Source organism: Tursiops truncatus, chromosome 5, assembly GCF_011762595.2.
Source record: "Tursiops truncatus isolate mTurTru1 chromosome 5, mTurTru1.mat.Y, whole genome shotgun sequence".
Lineage (NCBI taxonomy): Eukaryota > Metazoa > Chordata > Mammalia > Artiodactyla > Delphinidae > Tursiops > Tursiops truncatus.
In genome coordinates, this window is record NC_047038.1 from 114,556,699 (window position 1) to 114,583,603 (window position 26,905).

General features: G+C 40.5%; 1 long non-coding RNA gene and 1 other non-coding gene across 2 annotated transcripts in view; both read left to right on the forward strand.

Moving 5' to 3' along the window:
- Positions 1-26,905, forward strand: part of LOC141278817 (uncharacterized) — a 126,360-nt gene that overhangs the window by 5,436 nt on the left and 94,019 nt on the right. The gene's annotated exons all lie outside the window — the stretch shown is intronic.
- Positions 5,581-5,653, forward strand: TRNAK-UUU (transfer RNA lysine (anticodon UUU)). The gene has a single exon. It is a non-coding gene; the product is annotated as a tRNA-Lys (tRNA).

Sequence of the window (26,905 nt, forward strand, 5' to 3'; positions counted from 1 at the left end):
ATAGAATTCAGTGAGTTTAGTATATTCACAAAATTCTTCAACCTCACCGCTATCTAATTTCAGAATATTTCATCACCCCGAAAAGAAACCCCATTCTTCCTCCCCCTGCATCCCTGACAACCAGTAATCTTTCTGTTTCTATGGATTTGCCTCCTTTGGACATTTCATATAAATGGAATCATACAACATGTGACCTTCTGGGACTGGTTCCTCTCAGCATAATGTTGTCAAGGTTTTTCCATTATTGTAGCATGCATCAGTAATTCATTCCTTTATAATGTTAAACATTAAATGTTAAATACTATTGCATTATATGGCTATTTCACATTTGTCTTATCCATTTATCAGATGATGGACATTTGGATTGTTTCTACTTTTTGGCTATTATGAATGATGCTTGCAATAATTCTTAAACCAGCTTCAGATATCTCAAATGTCCAAACCCTCCATCAGCCAAAGATCTTATAGTTTCATCAGAAAGCCAGAGTGCTCAGATGGAAACTCCTTCAGCCACTAGCCATCAAACGTGCAAACCTACATACCATCTTCAGTCCTGCTACTCCCCCCTTCCCACGGCAAATGAAAGGCATTGCTTTCCTGTTATGAGAGGTCAGTCCCTCCACTTATGCTTTGGATTTCATGCCATTGCATCTTTTCAAGAACATCACCCTATAAATGATCTCTTCTCTCTATATCTAAATACTCTCTATGTAATTGTATCACTGGTGTGTGTTGCAATAAAACTTTATTTAAAAAAACAAATAGTGGGACGTCCCTGGTGGCGCAGTGATTGGGAATCCTCCTGCCAATGCAGGAGACAAGGGTTTGAGCCCTGGGCTGGGAAGAGCAACTAAGCCTGTGCGCCACAACTACTGAGCCTGCGCTCTACAGCCTGCAAGCCACAACTACTGAGCCCACGTGCCACAACTACTGAAGCCTGTGCACCTAGAACCCGTGCCCTGCACCAAGAGAAGCCACTGCAATGAGAAGCCTGTGCACCACAGCAAAGAGTAACCCCCACTTGCCACAACTAGAGAAAACCCGTGCACAGCAATGAAGACCCAATGCAGACAAAAATAAATTAAAAAAACAAAAAAAACAAGTAGTGAGCCAGGTTTAGCCAAAGGGCTGTAGTTTGTCAAATTTTGTTTGATACCACCATGTTCTGATAGGGTGTACATTCACATACACGCACACGCATACACACCCAACTCTTTTTTAAATGGAAAGGAGCCATTACTATGATGCCTTTTCAAACAGCTATTGTGAGAGGAATCTTATATGAAATTGCTGATAACATGCAGGTACAGATTATTTAATTCTCTCTGAATGTTAGCACTGTTCCTCTGAATAAACTACCATAACATTGAAATGAAAGTTGGCTGCACTGTATTTGACAAAAGGATTGTAGGCAACAGACTACAGTTCTCTTCAGTTTTAACTGGAAACTGAGTGAAATTATCCATTCCATTTTAAATATACTCACATCTCTTAAGACAAAACAATGTAAAAAATCCCCTACAACGTATATTGCCTTTTTAAAAAAAATTTATTTATTTGGTTGCATCGGGTCTTAGTTGCGGCAGGCGGGCTCCCTAGTTGTGGCATGTGAACTCTTAGTTGCGGCATGTGTGTGGGATACAGTTCCCAGACCAGGGATCGAACCCGGGCCCCGTGCTTTGAGAACGTGGAGTCTTAACTACTGCATCGCCAGGGAAGTCCCTCTGTAGGTATTTTAGTCCCTGCACATTTAGTTTTGTTTTGTTTTGAACTTTATTTTATTTTTTATACAGCAAGTTCTTATTAGTTATCTATTTTATGCATATTAGTGTATATATGTCAATCCCAATCTCCCACCACTACCCGCCCCCCATATATTGCTTTTTAGCTACCTTTTTCTCTACCAGCTTTTCTCTCCTCTTTCACAGCCAGACTTCTGTTGAGTGTTGCTATAGTTTCTATCTCTTGTTCATCCTCCCTTACTCTTCAATCTGCTTCACCTTGGCTTCCATCCCACTTTCTCTCTTATATTTTCCAAGGTCATGACCCCCACGTCACTAAATCAGACGAGAATTTTCACGCCTTCCTAAAACTCTCAGAACCTTGGCCTCTGAGACATCACAGGTTTGAACCTTCCTATCTCCCTGCTCCACTCAGATTTCTTTGCAGGCTCTTCTTTTACTGGCCCTTGGCATTGTAAAGTCTAGCCCACCACTCTTCTCATCCTATACTTTCTCACGTGGGTGGTATTTGACACTTCACAAATTTTCATCCCCAGCCCAGTTCTCTCTTCTGAACCACCAACCTGTAAATATAACTGCCTGCTTTACATGCCACTTTGCTCTACAAAAATCAACCAAATCAGAATCATGATCTCTTCCTCAACTCTCACCAAATCAACTCCAGTTTCTTTTTATTTCTCTTGGAGTCACTCTTTACATCTTCCTTTATTGTCTTCCATTACCAACCCACTACCAAATGTAGATGAGCTTGTCTATGGATTATTTTTCCATTCCATCCATTTCTGTACTACCACTTCTTTTCAAGCTACTTCCTCTCTCTCTTGGATTTTTGGTCATATGCTTAATGTATCTGGTTCCTTTTTCCCCTGCCCCATAGATTCTCCACTTTTCAGCCAGAGAAATCATTGTAAAGCACAAATATAATCACTTCAATGGCTGCCCATTGAGCATAGGATAAAAACCAACATCCTTAACGTGGCCAACCAGATGTGAGTGGCCTCTCCCCTCCACAGGTGTCCATCCAGCCTCATCTGGACCACTTACCCATCTCCTTCTGTGCTCAATCACTCAGACCTTCTTCCGGTTCCTCAAACACACTCTTTTTCCTTTCCCCTCCAGGGCCTCTATGTTCTTTCTGTTCCTGCACCTGGCATGCTGCTATCTCCCTTGTGTGACTTTCCTTTTGTTTTATTGGGGCTGGTTCATTCCTGCCCACCCTTCAGATCTCGGGTCACCCATCTCTCCCTCTGGAAAAGTTTCCTCAGACCTTGGTTGAGTCATATTCCCTACTCTACCCTCTTACTGTCCTGTTGTAAGAAATAGGTATCATAGTTGTCATTTTACATCGTTTGTGAGATTGTTTTATTGATGTTGACTGCTCTCACTAGGTAATGGACTCTGTGGAGGGAAAGGACCCTGTCTGTTCTGTTTATTCACTTTATTTGTACCCCTAACACCTACCAGGGTACCTGGCATGTAATCAGTTCTTAATGCATATTTGTGGAATGAATGAGTGAATGAAGGAAGTGAAGGGCTTTCCTCAGGTGGCTGATGACCCAGATGTTTGCTCGCTCCTGACATGGTAACAGGAGTTGGTGTTGGAGTCGAGGTGTTTGGGTATTGCTACAGTCTGAATGTTTCTGTCCCCTTAGAATCCTTACCCCCAGGTGGGGCTTCAGGGAGGTGATTAGGTCGTAAGGACAGAGCCCTAGTGAGTGAGGTTAATGACTGTAAAAGAGGCAGAGCTAGCTCCCTTCCCCCCTTCCACTAAGTGAGGGCACAGCAAGAAGGTGCCAGCTATGAGCCAGAAATTGGGCCCTTTCCAGACACCGAATCTGCTGGCACCTTGATACTGGCCTTCCTAGCCTCCAGAACTGTGAGAAATAGATTTCTGTTATTTATAAGCTACCCAGTTTATGGTTTTTTTGTTATAGCAACCCAAATGGACTAAGACAGGTAGGAATTGTCCCCTGAATAACCAGACTCCAAAAAGTGACAAACTGTGCTTTATATTATTATTGATACCTAAAGGTGAGATTGGTGTTCTTTTTAAAATTTTCCACTTATGTATATTTGATGATTTTCCTATAACAAAAATGTATTCCTTTAGTAATAGGAAATTCCAAGTTCTAAAAAACAGAAGTGATATAATATTTTCAAATTAATAAGTAACTTAAACCTAAACTTTAAACATTGAAATTTTCACACATCTAAATATTTCTAAGGAAGTTGTGTTTAAATAATTTGGAATGAAAATATCCTTGAAACGTACAGATGGCCAACAAACACATGAAAAGATGCTCAATATCACTAATTATTAGAGAAATGCATATCAAAACTACAATGAGGTATCACCTCACACCGGTCAGAATGGGCATCATCAAAAAATCTACAAACAATAATGCTGGAGAGAGTGTGGAGAAAAGGGAAACCTCTTACACTGTTGGTGAGAATATAAGTTGATACAGCCACTATGGAGAACAGTATGGAGGTTCCTTAAAAAACTAAAAACAGAACTACCATATGACCCAGCAATCCCACTCCTAGGCATATACCCAGAGGAAACCATAACTCGAAAAGATACATGCACCCCAATGTTCATTGCAGCACTATTTACAATAGCTAGGACATAGAAGCAACCTAAATGTCCATCAACAGAGGAATGGATAAAGAAGATGTGGCACATATATACAATGGAATATTACTCAGCCATAAAAAGGAACAAAATTGGGTCATTTGTAGAGACACGGATGGACCTAGAGAGTGTCATACAGAGTGAAGTAAGTCAGAAAAGGAAAAACAAATATCATATATTAATGCATATATGTGGAATCTAGAAAAATGGTATAGATGATCTTATTTGCAAAGCAGAAATAGAAACAGACATAGAGAACAAACGTTTGGATACCAAGGGGGAAGGGGGTGGTGGGATGAATTGGGAGATTGAGATTGACATATATGCACTACTATATATGTATAAAATAGATAATTAATGAGAACCTACTGTACAGCACAGGAAACTCTACTCGGTGCTCTGTGGTGACCTAAATGGGAAGGAAATCGAAAAAAGAGGGGATGTATGTATACGTATGGCTGATTCACTTTGCTGTACAGCAGAAACTGACACAGCAGTGTAAAGCAACTCTACGCCAATAAAAGATAAATAAATAAAATCTATAACCCCACATATATATCATTAAAAGTTGCCAGCAATGCAAAGTATAAGAATTTGCAACTGCAATGAAAATATTTTGTAAGATATGTAAACTGGAGGCTCCACTACGTTGCTCAAAAGTTATTTGGTTAGAGGGTAAATACACCTTGTACATCATAACGGAAGTCTTAAAGGTAGAGGTGGAGATTAACACTTCAGGCTGTCTACAGCATATTAATGAAATTCAGTATATTTTCTAAAAAAGAAACGAAAATATCCTTGGAATAAGGTTTATATAGATATAGTGAGAAGATGGTCTTTTGCAAAGGAATAAAATACTGTTTGTTTTTAGAATATTTCAGTTATAATTTATTAGGGGCTATGATAACTTTAAACAGATTATAATAACACTGCCTGAATTGCATCATTTTGTTTCAAACCTGACATTTCAAAATTTAGGTTACTCATGGGGTAAAAGAGAGTTTTTATTTTGTAAAATGTAAACCAAACTCCCTTAGTAATTGTGACATTAAAACATTATATATAATAGTATTAGAGTTATTTAATATAATTACATTTACACAGTTCTTGTGTTCAAACTGTACTTTATTTTGGATGAAAAACAATAGTCTACTAAGTTAAAACTTATGTATACTTAAGTTAAAGTAAGACAGGCTAGAGAGTGCCTGGGTAGCTCAGCTGGGAGAGCATCAGACTTTTAATCTGAGGGCCCAGGGTTCAAGTCCCTGTCCAGGCGCCAAGAATAAATAAGTAAATGGAATAAAATTTATTTTTTAAAAAAAAGGAAAGAAAAATGAACTCAGTTGTCTTTTAAACTGAAAATTATGAAATGACTGCTTCAGATCAATGCTGTTTACCAGACAGAGGTTAAAACTGTATGTACAGAGAACCAAGAAATAGACCCACACATGCATGGTCATTAAATGGATGACAAAGTTGACACTGCATTACGGTGGGGAAATGATAGACTTTTCAGTAAGTGGTGCTGGGTCAATTGGATACTCATATGAAAAAAAAAAAAGAATCTTGATTTCTAGCTCATAACATATGCAAAAATCAATGCCAAATGCATTATAGATTTTAAAGTTAAAGTAAAAAACCCAGAACATTTCCAAACAAAAACACAGAGAAGTGTCTTCTTAACTTTGGGAAAGGTAAACAGACACAGAAAGCATTAACCCTAAAGTTTAGAAAGTAATACATTGGGCAACATTAAAATTGACAGCATCTCTTCATCAAAAATCATGTTTAAGAGAATACAAAAACAAGTCAGAGTGGAAGAAGAGAGAGTTGAAGAAGATATTTTAATTCCTATATTTGTCAAAGGGCTTGTAGTTGGAATATATAGATACTCCTAGAATCAATAAGAAGATGATAGGCAATCCAAGACTTCAGCTTTCAACCAAGATGGAGTGAAAGAGAATAGATTTGCCCACCTTACTGAAACAACTTTTTTAAAAAGAACAAAATATATGAAACACCCAAGGTAAAACAAACAAGGAGAGCACTGCTTGTTTACTGCCTTACTTTCTGGGTCACAGCACAGCGTGCTTGCAGTCCTCTCTGAATTGAGGAGGTGGATCTGGGAATTCAGGGAGGCTAATGCAGTTAGAGATCGCAGGACACTAGACCAGACAGGAAAGAGCTACACTGAGAGAGCTCTGGCCATCCCCACTCAGGTGGTCCCCTCATGTCTTCAGCTGAATCAGCAGATGAAGGTGAAGAAACTTCCTGACACTAGGACAAGAGTCACTGGAAAGAACAACAGGAAAAAATCACCAGGGAAGGGACTTCCCTGGTGGTGCAGTGGATAAGACTCCATACTCCCAAATGCAGCAGGCCCAGGTTTGATCCCTGGTCAGGGAACTAGATCCCACATGCGTGCTGCAACTAAGAAGCCCGCTGGCCTCAACTAAGGAGTCCATGTGCTGCAACTAAGACCTGGTGTAACCAAATAAATAAATATATATTTTTAAACTTATTAAAAAAAAAACTAAAAAAAAAAAATCACCAGGGAATCATTCAGGGTGGAAATAGCTCCTGTTCTTTCAGCCAGAGCAAAAAACATCATAATTCACAAAGCACTGTAGGATTTTGTCTTAGTAGTGGGCAAAATTAAAAATTAGCCCTAGACTAAATGCTGCTGTGACTCTGCCTAAGAAAACTTAATAACAAGATCCCATAGGTTCAAACTGCTCCCAAGAAACTTAACTATGTCCTAAATCAGAGCTCAGTATATTCATAAGAAAAAAAAAATGTCTAACACCAACTCATTTTCTATAATTCTACCCACAGTTTTCTCAATTTCCAACTTGTACCAGTATTTAATACTCTTTTAATCTGCTAAAAATATTAACTGACTACTCTCCTAAATCTGAAGATTATCTAGTTTTAGTATAAATATATATCACATATTTTGTAAAATTTGACAAAACCTAATTAGCATGCCTTGTTTTAAGTCCATGCTTCTTCCACTGTTTATAAAATCTGATTTAATAATCAAAAATTCTTGATTTGACATTGATCAAAAATTACAAAGAGGCAGGTAAGTATGACTCACAATGAGGAGAAAAATCAATGGAAGCCAACCCAGACATGATATAGATGGTAAAATTATTTGGCAAACAGAATAGTTGTTATAGCTATATCTCATATGTTCAATAAGCTAGAGGAATGACTTAACATGTTAAGTAGAGACATGGAAGATATTATAAAGGCCTAAATCAAACTTCTAGAGATGAAAATTATAATGACTGACATGAAAAATGTACTACGTGCAATTAATGGCAGATTAGACATCACAGAAGAAAAGTTTAGTGAATTTAAACACATAGAAATATGAAACAGAGAGGGGGGAAAGAAAGATTGAAAGAATGCACAGAGCATCAGTGAAAATGGGACCAGTTCTAATGGCTTATAGACATGTAATTGGAGTCTCCAAAGTGGGGAGCACAGAAAAATATTTGAAAAGATAATGGCCAAAAAATATTCAAATTTGTTGCAACTGTAAATCCATAGATTCAAGACACAGTATCGCTCAGAGAAATTTAAAAAGACCTAAGTAAGATATATTGAGTTCATGAGTGGGAACACAATATTATTAAGTTATCAGTTTTCTCCCAGAATAATCTGTAAATTTAACACAATACCAATCAATACCTCAGCAAGCTGGGTTTTTTTTTTCTTTGCAAAATTGATAAGCTGATTCTAAAATTCATATGGAAATGCAAAGTACCTAGAATAGCTAAAACAACTTTGAAAAAGAACAAAGTTAGAGAACTTATACTACTTGACTTCAAGACATATAAACCCACTGTAATAAAGACAGTGTAGTATTGGCATCAAGAGAGACAAATGTTAAAAAACTAAAAATAGAGTTACCATATGATCCAGTAATCCCACCACTGGGCATATATCCAGAAAAGACGAAAACTCTAATTTGAAAAGATATGCACCCCAGTATTCATAGCAGCACTATTTACAATGGCCAAGACATGGAAGCAACCTAAATGTCCATTGACAGATGAATGGATAAAGAAGATGTGATATATATATATATATATATATATATACACACACACACACACACACACACACACACACACACACACACACTGGAATATTACTCAGCCATAAAAAGGAATGAAATATTGCCCCTTGCAGCAACATGGATGCAACTAGAGATTATCATACTAAGTGAAGTGAGTCAGACAGAGAAAGACAAATATCATATGATATCACTTACATGTGGAATCTAAAAAAATTAAACGAACTTATTTACAAAACAGAAAAACAAACTCAGAGACACAGAACACAAATTTATGGTTACCAAAGGGGAAGAAGGAGAAAGGGATAAATTAGGAGTTTGGGACTAGCAGATACAAACTACTATATATAAAACAGATAAACAAGGTCCTACTGTATAGCACAGGGAGCTATATTCAATATCTTATAATAAATTATAATGGAAAAGAAAAAAAAGTAGACAAATGGATTAATGGAACAGAATAGAGTCCAGAAATAGACTCACACATATATCGTCAATTGATTTTTGACAAAGGTGCCCAGACAATTCAAAGGAGAAAGGACAGTCTTTTCAGTAATTGATGCTGAAGCAATTGGATATCAAAATGCAAAAACAACAGCAATAAATTCAGTCCATACCTTTGGCACATGCACAAGGGTACTCACAATAGATTATAAATAGAAAAGTAAAACCTGATAAAAAGAAAACTTCTGGAAGAAAGCATAGGAGAAAATCTGCGTGACTGAGTTATGCAAAGATCTCTTAAATATGATGCTCAAAACATGATCCATGAAAGAAAAAAATGATAAATTGGACTTTTATCAAAATTAAGAATCTCTGCTCTTTGAAAGACATCATTGAGAGAATGAAAAGACAAGCCACAAAATGAGGGAGAAAATATTTGCAAATCACATATTTGATAAAGGATTTGTCTCCAGAATAAATAAAGCACTATCAAAATTTAATAATAAGGGCTTCCCTGGTGGCACAGTGGTTAAGAATCTGCCTGTCAAAGCAGGGGACACGGGTTCGAGCCATGGTGCAGGAAGATCCCACATGCCGTGGAGCAACTAAGCCCATGTGCCACAACTACTGAGCCTGCACTCTAGAGCCCGCGAGCCACAACTACTAAGCTCACATGCCACAACTACTGAAGCCGGTGCGCCTAGAGCCCATGCTCCGCAAGAAGAGAAACCACCGCAATGAGAAGCCTGCGCACCGCAACGAAGAATAGCTCCTGCTCGCCGCAACTAGAGAAAGCCTACGTGCAGCAATGAAGACCCAACGCAGCCAAAAATAAATAAATTTTTAAAAATCTATTAAAAAAAGTTAATTCTTTAAAAAAAACTTAATAATAAGAAAACAAACAACCTAATTAAAACATGGGCAGAAGATTTTTATGCACACAACTGAAAAAGACATACAGATGGCAAATAAGCCATAGCAAAACATGTATGTGCTCAAAATCGTTAGTCATTAGGGAAACACAGATTAAAATCACAATGAGATACCACCACACACCTATTAGAATGCATAAAATTGAAAAGGTTGATTATGCCAAGAGTTAGAAGATTGAGCAGCTGAAACTCTCATACACCGCTTGTGAGAATGTATGATGGAAGACGTATTGGCAGCTTCTTGTAAAGTTAAACATACACATAACATATAACCCAGACATTCCACTCCTAAATACCTGGGATAAATGAAATCATATGTTCACTCAAAGACTTGTGCGCAAATGTTCTTAACCCCTTTATTTTAAATAGCCCCAAACTGGAAACAACTCAAATGCCCATCAACAGGTTAATGGATAAACAAAGGGTAGTATATCCATACAACGGGTTACTACTTAGCAATAAAAAGAAATGAACTAGTAATCCATGTACTGACATGGATGAATCTCAAAATAATTATTTTGAGTGAAAGAAGCCAGACAAAAATGTACTATGTGATTCCATTTATATAAAATTCTAGAAAGATAAACAATTGATAATGATATCCTTGATCCAGCCAATGATGGATCAGTGGTTGTCTGGGGCTGGGAGGGCTTGATGGTGGTGATGGTTTCATGATATGTACATATACCTCAATTTATCAAACTGTGCACTTTAAATGTGTATACTTTATTGCATGTCAATCATACCTCAATAAAGTTGCTTTAAAAATAAAACAAGATGGCCAACCCAGTAGGAAAAAAAGGACCAAAGACTTTAAACTTAGGCAAAACTAATCTATGGAAGTCAGGAGCTAGTGTGTGTTTGGGGGCGGTGGGGCAGACAGAGGGGAGGTGGGAAGTAGGACGATGATGCTGATTTCTCGATTTGGGTGCTGGCTACGAGGGTGTGTTTCCTTTGGAAATTCATCCAGCTGAACACTTATGATTTGTGCACATTTGTGTATTTGTGTTATGCTTCAATTTTTTAAAAAATCTTGTTATAAAAAGCAATTTTATATACATCTGTGTTCATGGTGCAGAACTTTGTGACATTTTGCAGCTCTGCTTCAGGGTAAAGTCCCTGCAACTCTTATTCTAGGAGATGAATCCTCTCACTGTGCTTTTCCAGGTGGTAGAAAAATTTCCTCAGAAGTTTCTCAGAAAGCTGTTTATTATTTTTATAAGTGAGGGATGTGCCGATTTTAGCTTCAAAGAAATCAGCAACCTCTTCCAGACAGGAAATTGCTGGGGAAATGAAATTAGATTGTTGAGAATGTTAGTGCAGTTAGATTCCAGTGGGGTGGTGCCTTGGAGTGCTAGCCAATTTGCCTGTTCAGCTCATGTGTTGCTTCTCTGAGAACTGCTTCCCTTCCCAAGCCCACCAGGGTGGATTCTTTGGTCATGGTTGCACTCTCTGATGCTCTTGCCTCCGTTGACAGCTGACAGTACCACTTGATGAATGGGAAAACAATTGATAAGCCAATCAGATTCACTCTTGAAGAATTTGGATTTGAGACAGACTTTAATTAGTTAGTGATGGGCCCTGGAGCTGGGAGGTCTTGTAGCTAGCTCTCCAGGAAGGAGAAATGAGATGTCTGCTGAGGGAGAGATTAAATCTCATGAAGTACCAGAAAGGCAGAGACAATCCTGGTTTCAGCTGCTCAAGGGGCCACCCTGGAGTTCTTGCCCTTGGAATCCATGAGATTCCATGCGTTAAATTAAAACTTTGCTTTGTATTTAATGTAACCTGAGTGGTTTCTCTTCCTTGCATCCAAACGATTCCTGTCTAAGACAATCAGCAAGTAATCTAAGTAAGTAAAAATCTGGGCTATGGTGGTGGAAGGGAAGAGTCCATCATGTAGAATCTCACATTTGCAAGGAAACTTCAAAGTTGTCCAGGCTTCTCCCCCATATCAGGAACTCCTTCTATGAGAGAACCATTCTGTCTCTGCTTGACCCCTGCAAGTCTTTTTTTCCCTCCCTCCCTTCCTCCAGCAAATGTCTGTTGAGTGTCCACTCTTAGCCAGGCACTGGGTGCTTGGAATTAAGCAAACCAGACCAAAAAAAAAAAAAAAAAAGAAAGAAAGAAAAGACAAAATCCTCTGTCTTCATGGAGCTTACATTCCAGTGAGGAGAAACAGACGATAAAAATTTTACGTAGTATTTTAGAAGGTGATAAGTCCTATGAGAAAAAGAAAGCAAGTAGGTCCATTGTAGACATATACCACATCTTTGATACCTTGGAATAACCTATAATGGAAGAGAATCTGAGAAAGATATACATAGATATAGATAGATAGATAGATATGTAACTGAATCACTTTGCTGTATACCTGAAACTGAAACAGCATTGTAGATCAACTGTACTTCAATTAAAAATTAGTCAATTAAAATTTTTTTTTGGGGGGGGGCCATGCAGCATGTGGGATCTTAGTTCCCTGCCCAGGGATGGAACCCATGCCCCCTGCAGTGGAAGCACGGGAGTCTTAACCACTGGACCGCCAGGGAAGTCCCTAATTAATTATTTAAAAAAAAAAGAAAGGAAGAAAGAGAGTAGGGCAAGAGCCATGGAGAGTGACAGCAGTGGTGAGGTATGCAATTTAAAACTCAGTGGGCCTCACTGGGAACATGTCATGTGCAGAGACTTCAGGAAGTGACGAAATGTGGGGAACGAGGAATCAGAATGAGCTGGAGGACAGCTGTCGGAGATGAGATGGGGGCACAACATGGGACAGGTCACGTGGAGACTTATAGCCTTATTTTGGCCCTTGCTCTGAGTGAATCGGGGAGCCCTTGCTGGGTTCTGAGCAGAGAGAAATACTCTGACTTATGTGTTAACACAAGTGGCTTCTGCTCTGAGAACAGATTACGGGAGGGCAAGGATCGATTCAGGGACATTGTGATTACTCCTAAGGCCACCAGTACCACTGAGTCAAAATCTCCGTTCTTAACAGTTTTACCCACTCTTCTAAACTCTGAAGCATTTGAAATTTTGATTATGTTTCTTTTTAACAAATGCTTTACATGGGGCTTCCCTGGTGGCGCAGTGGTTAAGAATCTGCCTGTCAATGCAGGGGACACGGTTTCGAGCCCTGGTCCGGGAAGATCCCACATGCCGCGGAGCAACTAAGCCCGTGCGCCACAACTACTGAACCCGCGCACCACAACTACTGTAGCCCACACGCCTAGAGCCCGTGCTCTGCAACAAGAGGAGCCACCGCAATGAGAAGCCCGCGCACCGCAACGAAGAGTAGCCCCCGCTCGCTGCAACTAGAGAAAGCCCACGCGCAGCAACGAAAACCCAACACAGCCAAAAATAAAAACAAACAAATAAACAAATAAATTTATTTTAAAAAGTATGCTTTACGTGATTATAAAACTAACCATAGATATCCCTGGCAGGATAATTGGGAAACACACAAAAAAGAATCACCCATTACACTATCTCCAAAGGGAACCACGTTTTCAGTTTTTTGTTGTTTTTTTTTTAGAAGATGTTGGGTGTAAGAGTTTATTAATTAATTAATTTATTTTTGCTGTGTCGGGTCTTCATTTCTGTGCGGGGGCTTTCTCTAGTTGTGGCAAGCGGGGGCCACTCTTCACCGCGGTGCGCGGGCCTCTCACTATCACGGCCTCTCTTGTTGCGGAGCACAGGCTCCAGACGCGCAGGCTCAGTAGTTGTGGCTCACGGGCCTAGTTGCTCCGCGGTATGTGGGATCCTCCCAGACCAGGGCTCGAACCCGTGTCCCCTGCATTAGCAGGCAGATTCTCAACTGCTGCACCACCAGGGAAGCACCGTTTTCAGTTTTATATAGCATTCTAATCTTTTTCCTATGCATGCGTTTACATAATTTTAATATTCTTCTCCAGCAATTCTTCAGCTATTTGAAGGAAGACACTCATATTTTCTCCCCTAAGTATTTCATCTCTAGGTCAGGGTATCTTACTGTGCGGTTCGCGGATATATTCCAAGGTTCTAGGAATCTCTTGAAAGTCTAAACAAAATTTGTGTGTATTTTTGTATAGAGTAAAACATGTTTCTCCAACTTTTCAAAGGGGCTTATGACATCAAAGAAAGTTAAGAAAGTGATACAAAACGTTTTGGGTATTTTCCCGCCACAGAATGACCTACTTAATCATCCCCATCTCAATCATAGGGGACGGTTTTTTTTTTTTTTTTTTTTGGCCGCGCCCCGGGGTTTGGGGGTTCTCAATTCCCCGACCAGGAATCAAACCCAGGCCCTGGCAGGGAAAGCATGGAGTCCTAACCACTGGACCGCCAGGGAATTCCCCATAGGGGTGGGTTTCTTGCAGCCATGTTTGTCTAATGTACTCCATGCACTTGGCCACAGTTGATAGGGATGGGGTAGGCATCCCATGCTAACCCAAGTCCTTTTGGGAACTTGGAGCTGGAATCGAGAGAAAGCCAGTTTCTGGCAAGTGGATTAGGGATTAGAGAAAGCTGTCTCATACAGACAAAGACGAATGAAGCAGACGGGAGGAGAAGAGAGCCAATACTGCCAGCCTTCCAGTGACATTCCGTTTCCTGGCTCTAGCCCTTCCTAAAGCTCAGCTGTATTCTAGCCCTGGATTCTCTGAGGCACTCCTGTTTCCAGGGGTGATGTTCAAAATATTTAAAGCCAGTACTCTATGGGAACCAATGAATCAGAGCAGATGCCAGAGATAAAAAACTAGTTCAGCCATACCTATGTATCTGATCTGAGTGGCAGTCCTGTCTATATCGTTAGGATTCATGACCCCCTCTTGCCTAAGCCTGCTGAGTTTTCTGTGGAACCAAGAGTTTCAACAGTTAGAGAGCCACTGCTCAGGCTAAACAGTCGGCCCAACAATTTTCTGTGCCATGGAGAGTGCAGACCTCTGCACCCGGTTCTGCTTCCCCAGAATTGTCTGTGGTTGTTAATGATCCCCTTGTAGAACGACGGTCACAACAGAGTAGTCAGCTGTTGCCTGACCAGTTGAAGGTGCGCCTGCAGAGATTATTGCCTTGCGTGATTTGGACGCAATCCTGTTAATGCAGCCCACAAGAGGATTAGCTTTTAGAGCAGCTAAGTCACATCACACTGAACTTATGATCAACAAAAACAGCCCGGTCTTTTCACATAAAACAGTCAAGGCATTTTTTCCATCATCTATATTTATGAGATGGTATTTGGAATTCAAACTCACGGCTGTTAAATCTCATTTTGTTGCTCTTGAACCAGGCTTCCAAAACACTCAAGAGCTTTTAAAAGTCTTCATATTCGCCATCTCTCCTAGCTTCAGGTCATCCACAGATGTGAAGACTTTGCTCTCTTGTACCCTAGCATGATTAGGCTTGTCTGAAACTCAATCTGGGGGCATACTCAGTCAGTGACTGGGGTCTCAATTGGGTATCAGATGTTGCACAATATCTAGAAGGCTGGACTGTGGTCAGACAGCTGAGCTGGCCACAGATATTTTTGTAAAAGGTACTGAGATGGGGGTGTCAGAAATCTGTAGCCCGGGACAAACCTGAATTGCAAACCAAATGGAATAACTAGAACTGGGGGCAACTACAGATACAAATTTCAGTAAGACAGAAAGGAAGTTGGGAGAATCCGGTCATCCTGATAGAGGACTCAGCCTAGAAGTACTCTTGTCTACATGAGTGAATGACCTTGGTTGCTTCATTGGCCTCACCTGGTCACCGGGGAGCAACCTTCTCCCTCACCTCCACCTTCTTCCAAACTGTTTGATAAAAATGCTGATCCAGACAGCACCAAAGACAAAGCCACTAAAGACCTTGGTATTGCTCGATCTATAAATCTACGAACAGCCGAGCTCGGGAAGCATGAGAGAAAAGGAGATGCCAAATCTAAATAGCAATTAGAATCCAAGGTGCAAGGCTGGAAAGTGCCCACGGAGACACTGACAGTGTTTTGTTGCCATTGGGATGCTTGTGAATGTCAGGCCTTTCACCTCAGACTTCCAAACCCCCTGATGTAAAAACTGTGATTTCCAGAACCCAATGTCTACCTACGTTCATTGTCAAAATTATTTTGCACAAATTATAGCTAATGGTTTAGCCATATGTTTTATTGTGGTTCTCTTTTCTTTCCTTTTTTTATGAGAATGTTAAGTCCAGAGATTTCCTCAGTGAAAAATGATATATTTATCTGGAAACAGTTACATCTTTGAATTCCTGGATAAGGGATTAATGATCTTCAGATTGTTAATTGCATGACAAAAAGTTGGCAATGAGCAAAGGCCGAAACAAAAACCATAGTTACTATCTTATTATAATTGTGAGCCATTCTGAGTCAATAAAAACAAAGTTAGGATGTTTAAAATCTGTACACTGCTTGGCAATTTCCAAAAATGGTACTGCTTTCTAGTCAATGTTTTATCCTCTTATTTCATACCTTAAGAATTTTCATGCAATTATTGCACAAGCATATGCAGTTTTGTAGCGAAGTATGAAACTATTATAACCTGTGCATACTTTCGCAGGATTTCTTTTACACATTTTTTCATGGTCATTTAAGGTCATATAAATGTAAGCACTAATGTATTCCAACAAAGAGCCTTCTTTTTTCCCTTTTATCCCTGCACTTAGATACCTAAATATAAAATTTCAGTAAATTGATAGAAACACATACATTAACAACAGTATAGAAAGGTAGAGAACATTCAACGAAGACCCTTAGTCCACTTCCACCATTGCAGAATTAGGAGCTCTGAGGCCTAGTTGAGATGGTCATCATCGCAAAGAGCTCCATGGCCTACTGTCCATACTGAAAGCACAATCATGATGAGGTGAGACGTGGCTCCTAGATACCCCTTCAGCAGCCCCTGTTCCACAGAGCCACCAGGGGGCCTTTTCTCTCTACAGTGGGATAAGGTAGTTTTTTTTTTCCCCAGAGCTCCATGTGTAGTAACCCAGGCTTCAAGGTATCAGTGGGTTGGCTTAGAGGAATATACCTCTAGGAGACTCCAGTTTAAGAACAGGAATTTCCTTCTAGGAAACACGATTTAGTCAGTATGAAGTTTTTTGGCATCTCTGCCATCCAGAAGCTTATAGTCCAGTAGGGTTAATCTTCAAGTTGTCTAAACTTTAGAGGGTATAAATAGTGGCCAGATGTTGGGAGAGGGTCCACCTATTCCTTGAATGATTTGTCTAGGCAGCATCCACCGCTCTAGTTGCTTTTGTGTAGAGATTGCCGCTAAGATGTCCTTCATTTCTAAAGGGTCTGCACGGTCCCTTTAGGTCCTGTAAATTTCTCGAATACTCCCATGCTGTGCGTGGGAGGCCCAGGAGTTATTCGGCTTCCTTCTTGCCAACCTGAGATTAAGAGTATTTGTGATGTTCCGGTGCTTCTCTGCTCAGACCCATCTTCAGAGAGCTCCTCTGGGGTCTTACGTCTCCCTGGAGCTCTGTGCAGTCAACATCAGGCAGATGCCTGTTCAGACCCCACACCTCTCAGGGATCTCGCTCCCTCCCCAGGCTTCTGCCCTAAAACGGGTGGAGAAACACGCTGTTCGGCTCCACTGATGTCTCTTGGCTCAGCACGGCTCCTTCCTACTCCTCTCTCCACCCTGCCCCAAGGGGGGACCCTTTGTTAGTCTTTCCTCACTTTGATCTCATTTTTAAAATCACTCTGGAAATTTCATCAGTGGGACACAAACCCAGAAATTTCTTTTTTCCCTGCTTCCTTCCCTGTGGCCAGGTCTGACCGTGTCCTTAAATGAGGTAGGGAGAGGAAGGAAGTAGGAAGACCCAGGGAGAAAATAGTGGTTAATGTTTGAAAAATACAACTGTACAACAAGAAGGCCATGAACACCAGAGGCAGAATGACCAGGACAGGATTTTAGTGCTCTAAGAAGTATTCAAGGAAGGGAGAAATTAGTGTTAATTGCAGAGGCAGAGTAGGCTCCATGGAGGAGGTTGAATCTAAGCTGTGCTTTGCTGGGTGGTTATGTTTCAGGGCAGATAAGAGACCAGAATCTTACATTCCAGATGGAGAGAATAATTATCCTCAAGGCCCCGACATAGGAAGGTGAGAACAGAGACCACTGATAAGGAAGGCTGGAAAGATTCTGAAGACCCTTGAATCCCAGGTAAGGAGAACAGTTTTAATATGTGGAACAGTATTTTCTAAAATGGGTTCAGTTAATGTAAATAAATATGTATTTCTACCGTCAGATTAAATTAAACAACTCGTGAATTCTTGCACATGTTTCCTAAGTGCCTGGGATACGCTGGGCATTTTTTTAAAAAATAAATTTATTTATTTATTTTTATTTTTGGCTGCCTTGGGTCTTTGTTGCTGTGTGCGGGCTTTTCTCTAGTTGCGGCAAGCGGGGGCCACTCTTCATTGCGGTGCGTGGGCTTCTCATTGGGCGGCTTCTCTTGTTGCAGAGCATGGGCTCTAGGCGTGCAGGCTTCAGTAGTTGTGGCACGTGGGCTCAGTAGTTGTGGCTCGCGGGCTCTAGAGCGCAGGCTCAGTAGTTGTGGTGCACAGGCTTAGTTGCTCCGCAGCATGTGGGATCTTCCCCAAGCAGGCCTCGAACCCGTGTCCCCTGCATTGGCAGGCAGATTCTTAACCACTGCATCACCAGGGAAGCCCACACTGGGCTTTTTGTTGGAGGTGAGGACCACAGTAGTAAACAGAAGTGGGTCTTGTTCCAGTGAGGGAGGTAGTCATTAAACAAGACATTCCCAGTGATGAGCGCTCTGACGGGGGAAGTACAAGGGAAGAAGAAATATAGACAGGAAACAGAACCTTGTTTCTGGTTTGGGCAATGGCTTTGTTGAGCAAAAGGAATTTTCAGCTGAGACTTGAAGGGTGAGTTGGGGTTCACCAGATGAAGAGGTGGAAGAGTGTGCCGAGCAGGGGGAATGGTGTACGCAAAGGTGGGGAGGAAAGATGGGGTAGAACATTTGAAGAACTGGAAAGATTTCCATATGGTTGGAGTGTAGCATTATCAAGGGTTTTCGGCCAGAGGTCTCCCTAAGGGACTAGACTACCTTATGGATTTTAGACCTTCTCTGATCCTCAGTTTAATCATCTATACCCTGAATTAAGTGTATCTGCCTCACCATTGTTAGGATAAAATGGTATGAAGTATATTAAGCTTCTTTAAAACAGGCACTCCATAAATGTTACTCCTTTTCCTGCCTCTGTCTCCAGAAGGAGAGTAACTTGTTCAAAGCCCCACACTGAGGGAGCAGTAGACTCAGTTCTCAGACTCAGCTTTCTGTGTCCAGGATTTATTTTTACATCATTTGCCTTTCAGGCATTAAAAAAGCACCAGACCATAGTGGGCAGTGATATGGAGACTTGTTCAAGTTCTGTTCTCTAAACTGATGAGAGGGACTTCCCTGGTGGTCCAGTGGTAAAGAATCCACCTTCCAATGCGAGGGACGTGGGTTTGATCCCTGGTAGGGGAACTAAGATCCCACATGCCATGGAGCAACTAAGCCCCTGCGCCACAACTGCTGAGCTCTCGTGTCTCAACCAGAGAGGCTGCGTGCCGCAAACTACAGAGCCCACGCTCTCTGGAGCCCGAGCGCAACAAGTAGAGAGAGAAAAACCTTCATGCCACAACTAGAGAGAAGGCTGCATGCCGCAGCTAAGACCTGACGCTGCAGCCAAAAAAAAAAAAAAAAAGAAAGAAAGAAAAAAATAAATTAAAAAATAAAATGTTGAGAAGCCCTATGAAGTCAGGGCCTTCATTTCTTCCTGGAGCTTTTCCTCTTCTGTCTCTAGAAATAACCTTGTTGTTAGATCAAGGAGATCCTGGCTAATCTCCTAGATTCAGCACTCTCTTGGCCTCTCTGGGTGACCATACTTTCTCTCTGGACCTCAGAGCCACGGGTCCTTTCCTGCTCCAAGCCTGTGTGAAGATTAAATTAGAGAAGAACGAAGGCTCTTTTTCCAGAGACCAGAGCTGCTTATCAAAATCCATTCTCCTCTTCTTCCTCAGTAAGAAAATTCTGATTTTATTTGGAAAAGCAAAGTGCCCCCCGCTAAAAACCTACCTTTCGCAGCCCACTCTGCACCTGGGTGTGACCGTGTGACTATGGTCTGGTTAATGAAGTGTGAACAGAAGTTGGGACTCTGAAAAGTTTCCTTCAAGGAGACAGACAGCTGTCTGTGATGCAGATGTAATGGTTGGGTTCTGTCTTATCTTATGAAGTGAACTTGAGGAAGGAACAACATGATAAGGAGGCCTGAGCAAAGAGGAGAGAGATAAGGATGACGAGTCCCTGGTGACTGTGAGCCACCATACTTGCCCTGGGCTGCCCACTGTTTCTCTGAGAGAGAGACAAGAGCGAGAGGGGGAGGGGAAAGGAGAGAAAGAGAGGAGAGAGAGGGAGATGGAGAGAGAGAGAGAGAGAGAATGAATATCTTCTACTTCGTTTAAACCATTATTTCAAGTTCCTGTTATCAACAACCACACACAATACCCGATAACAGCTAGGGGCCTCCCACTAACCCCCATCCACTTAGCTTAGAGAGGTGGCCTTTTAAAATGTGGAATAGACAACCTCTGGAAGGATTAGGCGGGCACTGTGCTAAACCCTTGGCACGATTAGCTCACGTAATTCTTATAATAATCCTGTGGTCATTATTATTATTTTCATTTTACAGATGAAGAAACCGAGACTGTGGAACTTGCCCAAGGTTATAGAGCCAAGAAGAGGTAGAAATGTAATTCACACCCAGTTCTGTCTGCCCCTAGAGCTCATGCTTTTGATCTCTATAACCAGGGTGTGCTACCTGCAATGATCCTGGTTTGATGTTTGTCACTGACCTAGATCATAACATGGTTCTCCCTATCTCAACGCATTTTATTTAGAAGAGGAAAAAAAGAGAACTTTTCTTTAGAGATGACCTGAGTGTTTCAGCATGTTTGACAATTATATTTCATACAGATTAAGCAGGCCCCTTGGATTAGCCATTCCGTTTCAAGGTTATGCCCTCCTGACCACACTGAGAGTTTATTGCTGAGGACCAGCCCCTCCATCTGGTCAAGCCAAGGCTGAGTTAAAGGAAAGGCCCCAAACTCTCTTCTCTTTCCACCTCTTCACTGTAACACCTAGATCTTCTTGTTGCTCCGTTGTGTTGATAGTGACAAAGGCCTGTAGGTGCAAATCTAAGCAGCAACCTAAACCCTAGCATTAAACTTCATGATAGTGAAACGAAAGGGAGAGGTGTTCTTTCCTAGAACTCCAAGAGCTTTGGAGATGACAGATGGGCCCGGTCAGGGGCCCAGCCTACACTTCTGAGGTAGCTTCTTGTAGTGTGAGGTATCTCTGAAGGTAGAGTGTGACGCACAGGCTGCAGTGTGGAGGCTGTGCAGCCACTGCTCTGGGGAACCTAAGTGGTAAACCCAGGAGAGGTCCAGCCTGAGCAGATTTGCTGGTACTTCAAGGCAAGGGCAGAGCTCTGATCGCAGGCCTGTAGAGCATATGGATGAGTTTCTTAGGGCTTCTGTAAAATAGTACCACAAACTACATAGCTTAAAACAGCAGAATCGCATTGTCTCACAGTTACAGAGGCCAGGAGTCTGAGATTAACGTGTCAGCAGGGCTATTCTCCTTCTGAAGGTGCTGGGGAAAGCTGTCTCCTAGCTTCTGGTAGCCTTAGGTATTCCTTGTCTCATACATGAACACCTTCTCCTTGTATCTCTTCACTTCATTAGCCCTCTGTGAGGGTCTGCTCCTGTAACCAAATTTCCCCTTTTTAGAAGGACACCAGTCATATTGGATTAATGCCCACCTTTATGATTTCATCTTAACTTGACTGCGTCTGCAAAGACCCTCCAACCAAATAAGGTCACATTCTGAGGTACTGAGGGTGAGAACTTTAACATGTTTTCTTGGGAGACATAATTCAGCCCATAACAGGATGAAACTCAGATTAGAGAAACAGATGTAGGAGCGAAGATAGAAGGAACCAGAAGGTTAAAAGGCCAGGAATTCTTGGGAAAACGTTCGGAAGCCCCGGACTCACACAAGCTATAACTCTGGGAGTTCAGGAATCTCCAAGGGTTAGGGAAGCTTTCCTATGAGATCTACTGGGCTGCAGAAGAACAGGTAGAGTCAAGGGGACTCCCAGAAGGGGACACCCTCTCTGATGGAGCCTTAAGAGTCCTCACACCGTGGGGTGGATTCTCTGTCTGCAGGAAGCCCATCTCACAATGCAGTTTCCAAGTTTTTTGTTTTTTTTTTTTTTACATCTTTATTGGGGTATAATTGCTTTACAATGGTGTGTTAGTTTCTGCTTTATAACAAAGTGAATCAGTTATACATATACATATGTTCCCATATCTCTTCCCTCTTGCATCTTCCTCCCTCCCACCCTCCCTATCCCACCCCTCCAGGCGGTCACAAAGCACCGAGCTGATCTCCCTGTGCTATGCGGCTGCTTCACACTAGCTATCTACCTTACGTTTGGTAGTGTATATATATATGTCCATGCCTCTCTCACGCTTTATCACAGCTCACCCTTCCCCCTCCCCATATCCTCAAGTCCGTTCTCCAGTAGGTCTGTGTCTTTATTCCTGTCTTACCCCTTGGTTCTTCATGACATTTTTTCCCCTTAAATTCCATATATATGTGTTAGCATATGGTATTTGTCTTTCTCTTTCTGACTTACTTCACTCTGTATGACAGACTCTAGGTCTATCCTCATTACAAATAGCTCAATTTCATTTCTTTTTATGGCTGAGTAATATTCCATTGTATATATGTGCCACATCTTCTTTATCCATTCATCCGATGATGGACACTTAGGTTGTTTCCGTCTCTGGGCTATTGTAAATAGAGCTGCAATGAACATTTTGGTACATGACTCTTTTCGAATTATGGTTTTCTCAGGGTATATGCCCAGTAGTGGGATTGCTGGGTCATGTGGTAGTTCTATTTGTAGTTTTTTAAGGAACCTCCATACTCTTCTCCACAATGGCTGTATCAATTTACATTCCCACCAACAGTGCAAGAGGGTTCCCTTTTCTCCACACCCTCTCCAGCATTTATTGTTTGTAGATTTTTTGATGATCGCCATTCTGACTGGTGTGAGATGATATCTCATTGTAGTTTTGATTTGCATTTCTCTAATGATTAATGATGTTGAGCATTCTTTCATGTGTTTTTTGGCAGACTGTATATCTTCTTTGGAGAAATGTCTATTTAGGTCTTCTGCCCATTTTTGGATTGGGTTGTTTGGTTTTTTGTTATTGAGCTGCATGAGCTGCTTATAAATTTTGGAGATTAATCCTTTGTCAGTTGCTTCATTTGCAAATGTTTTCTCCCATTCTGAGGGTTGTCTTTTGGTCTTGTTTATGGTTTCCTTTGCTGTGCAAAAGCTTTGAGGTTTCATTAGTTCCCATTTGTTTATTTTTGTTTTTATTTCCATTTCCCTAGGAGGTGGGTCAAAAAGGATCTTGCTGTGATTTATGTCATAGAGTGTTCTGCCTATGTTTCCCTCTAAGAGTTTGATAGTTTCTGGCCTTACATTTAGGTCTTTAATCCATTTTGAGCTTATTTTTGTGTATGCTGTTAGGGAGTGTTCTAATCTCATACTTTTACATGTACCTGTCCAGTTTTCCCAGCACCACTTATTGAAGAGGCTGTCCTTTCTCCACTGTACATTCCTGCCTCCTTTATCAAAGATAAGGTGACCATATGTGTGTGGGTTTATCTCTGGGCTTTCTATCCTGTTCCATTGATCTATCTTTCTGTTTTTGTGCCAGTACCATACTGTCTCGATTACTGTAGCTTTGTAGTATAGTCTGAAGCCAGGGAGCCTGATTCCTCCAGCTCCGTTTTTCGTTCACAAGATTGCTTTGGCTATTCGGGTTCTTTTGTGTTTCCATACAAATTGTGAAATTTTTTGTTCTAGTTCTGTAAAAAATGCCAGTGGTAGTTTGATAGGGATTGCATTGAACCTGTAGATTGCTTTGGGTAGTAGAGTCATTTTCACAATGATGTTCATTCTTCCAATCCAAGAACATGGTATATCTCTTCATCTATTTGTATCATCTTTAATTTCTTTCATCAGTGTCTTATAATTTTCTGCATACAGGTCTTTTGTCTCCTTAGGTAGGTTTATTCCTAGATATTTTATTCTTTTTGTTGCAATGGTAAATGGGAGTGTTTTCGTAATTTCACTTTCAGATTTTTCATCATTAGTGTATAGGAATGCCAGAGATTTCTGTGCATTAATTTTGTATCCTGCTACTTTACCAAATTCATTGATTAGCTCTAGTAGTTTTCTGGTAGCATCTTTAGGATTCTCTCTGTATAGTATCATGACCTCTGCAAACTGTGACAGCTTTACTTCTCCTTTTCTGATTTGGACTCCTTTTATTTCCTTTTCTTCCCTGATTGCTGTGGCTAAAACTTCCAAAACTGTGTTGAATAAGAGTGGTGAGAGTGGGCAACCTTGTCTTGTTCCTGATCTTAGTGGAAATGCTTTCAGTTTTTCACCACTGAGGACAATGTTGGCTGTGGGTTTGTCATACATGGCCTTTATTATGTTGAGGAAAGTTCCCTCTATGCCTACTTTCTGCAGGGTTTTTATCACAAATGGTGTTCAATTTTGTCGAAAGCTTTCTCTGCATCTATTGAGATGATCATATGGTTTTTCTCCTTCAATTTGTTAATATGGTGTATCACGTTGATTTATTTGCGTATATTGAAGAATCCTTGCATTTCTGGAATAAACCCCACTTGATCATGGTGTATGATCCTTTTAATGTGCTGTTGGATTCTGTTTGCTAGTATTTTGTTAAGGATTTTTGCATCTACGTTCATCAGTGATATTGGCCTGTAGTTTTCTTACTTTGTGACATCCTTGTCTGGTTTTGGTATCAGGGTGATGGTGGCCTCGTAGAATGAGTTTGGGAGTGTTCTTCCCTCTGCTATATTCTGAAAGAGTTTGAGAAGGATAGGTGTTAGCTCTTCTCTAAATGTTTGATAGAATTCTCCTGTGAAGCCATCTGATTCTGGGCTTTTGTTTGTTGGAAGATTTTTAATCATAGTTTCAATTGCAGTGCTTGTGATTGGTCTGTTCATATTTTCTATTTCTTCCTGACTCAGTCTTGGCAGATTGTACATTTCTAAGAGTTTGTCCATTTCTTCCAGGTTGTCCATTTTATTGGCATAGAGTTGCTTGTAGTAATCTCCCATGATCTTTTGTATTTCTGCAGTGTCAGTTGTTACTTCTCCTTTCTCATTTCTAATTCTATTGATTTGAGTCTTCTCCCTTTTTTTCTTGATGAGTCTGGATATTGGTTTATCAATTTTGTTTATCTTCTCAAAGAACCAGCTTTTAGTTTTATTGATCTTTGCTATCGTTTCCTTCATTTCTTTTTCATTTATTTCTGATCTGATTTTTATGATTTCTTTCCTTCTGCTAACTTTGGGGTTTTTTTGTTCTTCTTTCTCTAATTGCTTTAGGTGCAAGGTTAGGTTGTTTATTGGAGATGTTTCCTGTTTCTTAAGGTAGGATTGTATTGCTATAAACTTCCCTGTTAGAACTGCTTTTGCTGCATCCCATAGATTTTGGATGGTCGTGTCTCCATTGTCATTTGCTTCTAGGTATTTTTTAAATTTCCTCTTTGATTTCTTAAGTGATCACTTCGTTATTAAGTAGTGTATTGTTTAGCCTCCATGTGTTTGTATTTTTTACAGATCTTTTCCTGTAATTGATATCTAGTCTCATAGCGTTGTGGTCAGAAAAGATACTTGATGCAATTTCAATTCTCTTAAATTTACCAAGGCTTGATTTGTGACCCAAGATATGATCTATCCTGGAGAATGTTCCATGAGCACTTGAGAAGAATGTGTATTCTGTTGTTTTTGGATGGAATGTCCTACAAATATCAATTAAGTCCATCTTGTTTAATGTATCATTTAAAGCTTGTGTTTCCTTATTTATTTTCATTTTGGATGATCTGTCCATTAGTGAAAGTGGGGTGTTAAAGTCTCCTACTATGAATGTGTTACGGTTGATTTCCCCTTGTATGGCTGTTAGTATTTGCCTTATGTATTGAGGTGCTTCTATGTTGGGTGCATAAATATTTACAATTGTTATATCTTCTTCTTGGATCAATCCCTTGATCATTATGTAGTGTCCTTCTTTATCTCTTCTAATAGTCTTTATTTTAAAGTCTATTTTGTCTGATATGAGAATTGCTACTCCAGCTTTCTTTTGGTTTCCATTTGCATGAAATATCTTTTTCCATCCCCTTACTTTCAGTCTGTATGTGTCTCTAGGTCTGAAGTGGATCTCTAGTAGACAGCAAATATATGGGTCTTGTTTTTGTATCCATTAAGCCAATCTGTGTCTTTTAGTGAGAGCATTTAGTCCTTTTACATTTAAGGTAATTATCAATATGTATGTTCCTATTCCCATTTGCTTAATTGTTTTGGGTTCGTTATTGTAGGTCTTTTCCTTCTTTTGTGTTTCTTGCCTAGAGAAGTTCCTTTAGCAATTGTTGTAAAGCTGGTTTGGTGGTGCTGAACTCTCTCAGCTTTTGCTTGTCTGTAAACGTTTCAATTTCTCCATCAAATCTGAATGAGATCCTTGCTGGGTAGAGTAATCTTGGTTGCAGGTTTTTCTCCTTCATCACTTTAAATATGTCCTGCCAGTCCCTTCTGGCTTGCAGAGTTTCTGCTGAAAGATCAGCTGTTAACCTTATGGGGATTCCCTTGTGTGTTATTTGTTGTTTTTCCCTTGCTGCTTATAATATGTTTTCTTTGTATTTAATTTTTGACAGTTTGATTAATATGTGTCTTGGCGTATTTCTCCTTGGATTTATCCTGTATGGGACTCTCTGTGCTTCCTGGACTTGATTAACTATTTCCTTTCCCATATTGGGGAAGTTTTCAACTATAATCTCTTCAAATATTTTCTCAGTCCCTTTCTTTTTCTCTTCTTCTTCTGGAACCCCTATAATTCGAATGTTGGTGCGTTTAATGTTGTCCCAGAGGTCTCTGAGACTGTCCTCAGTTCTTTTCATTCTTTTTTCTTTAT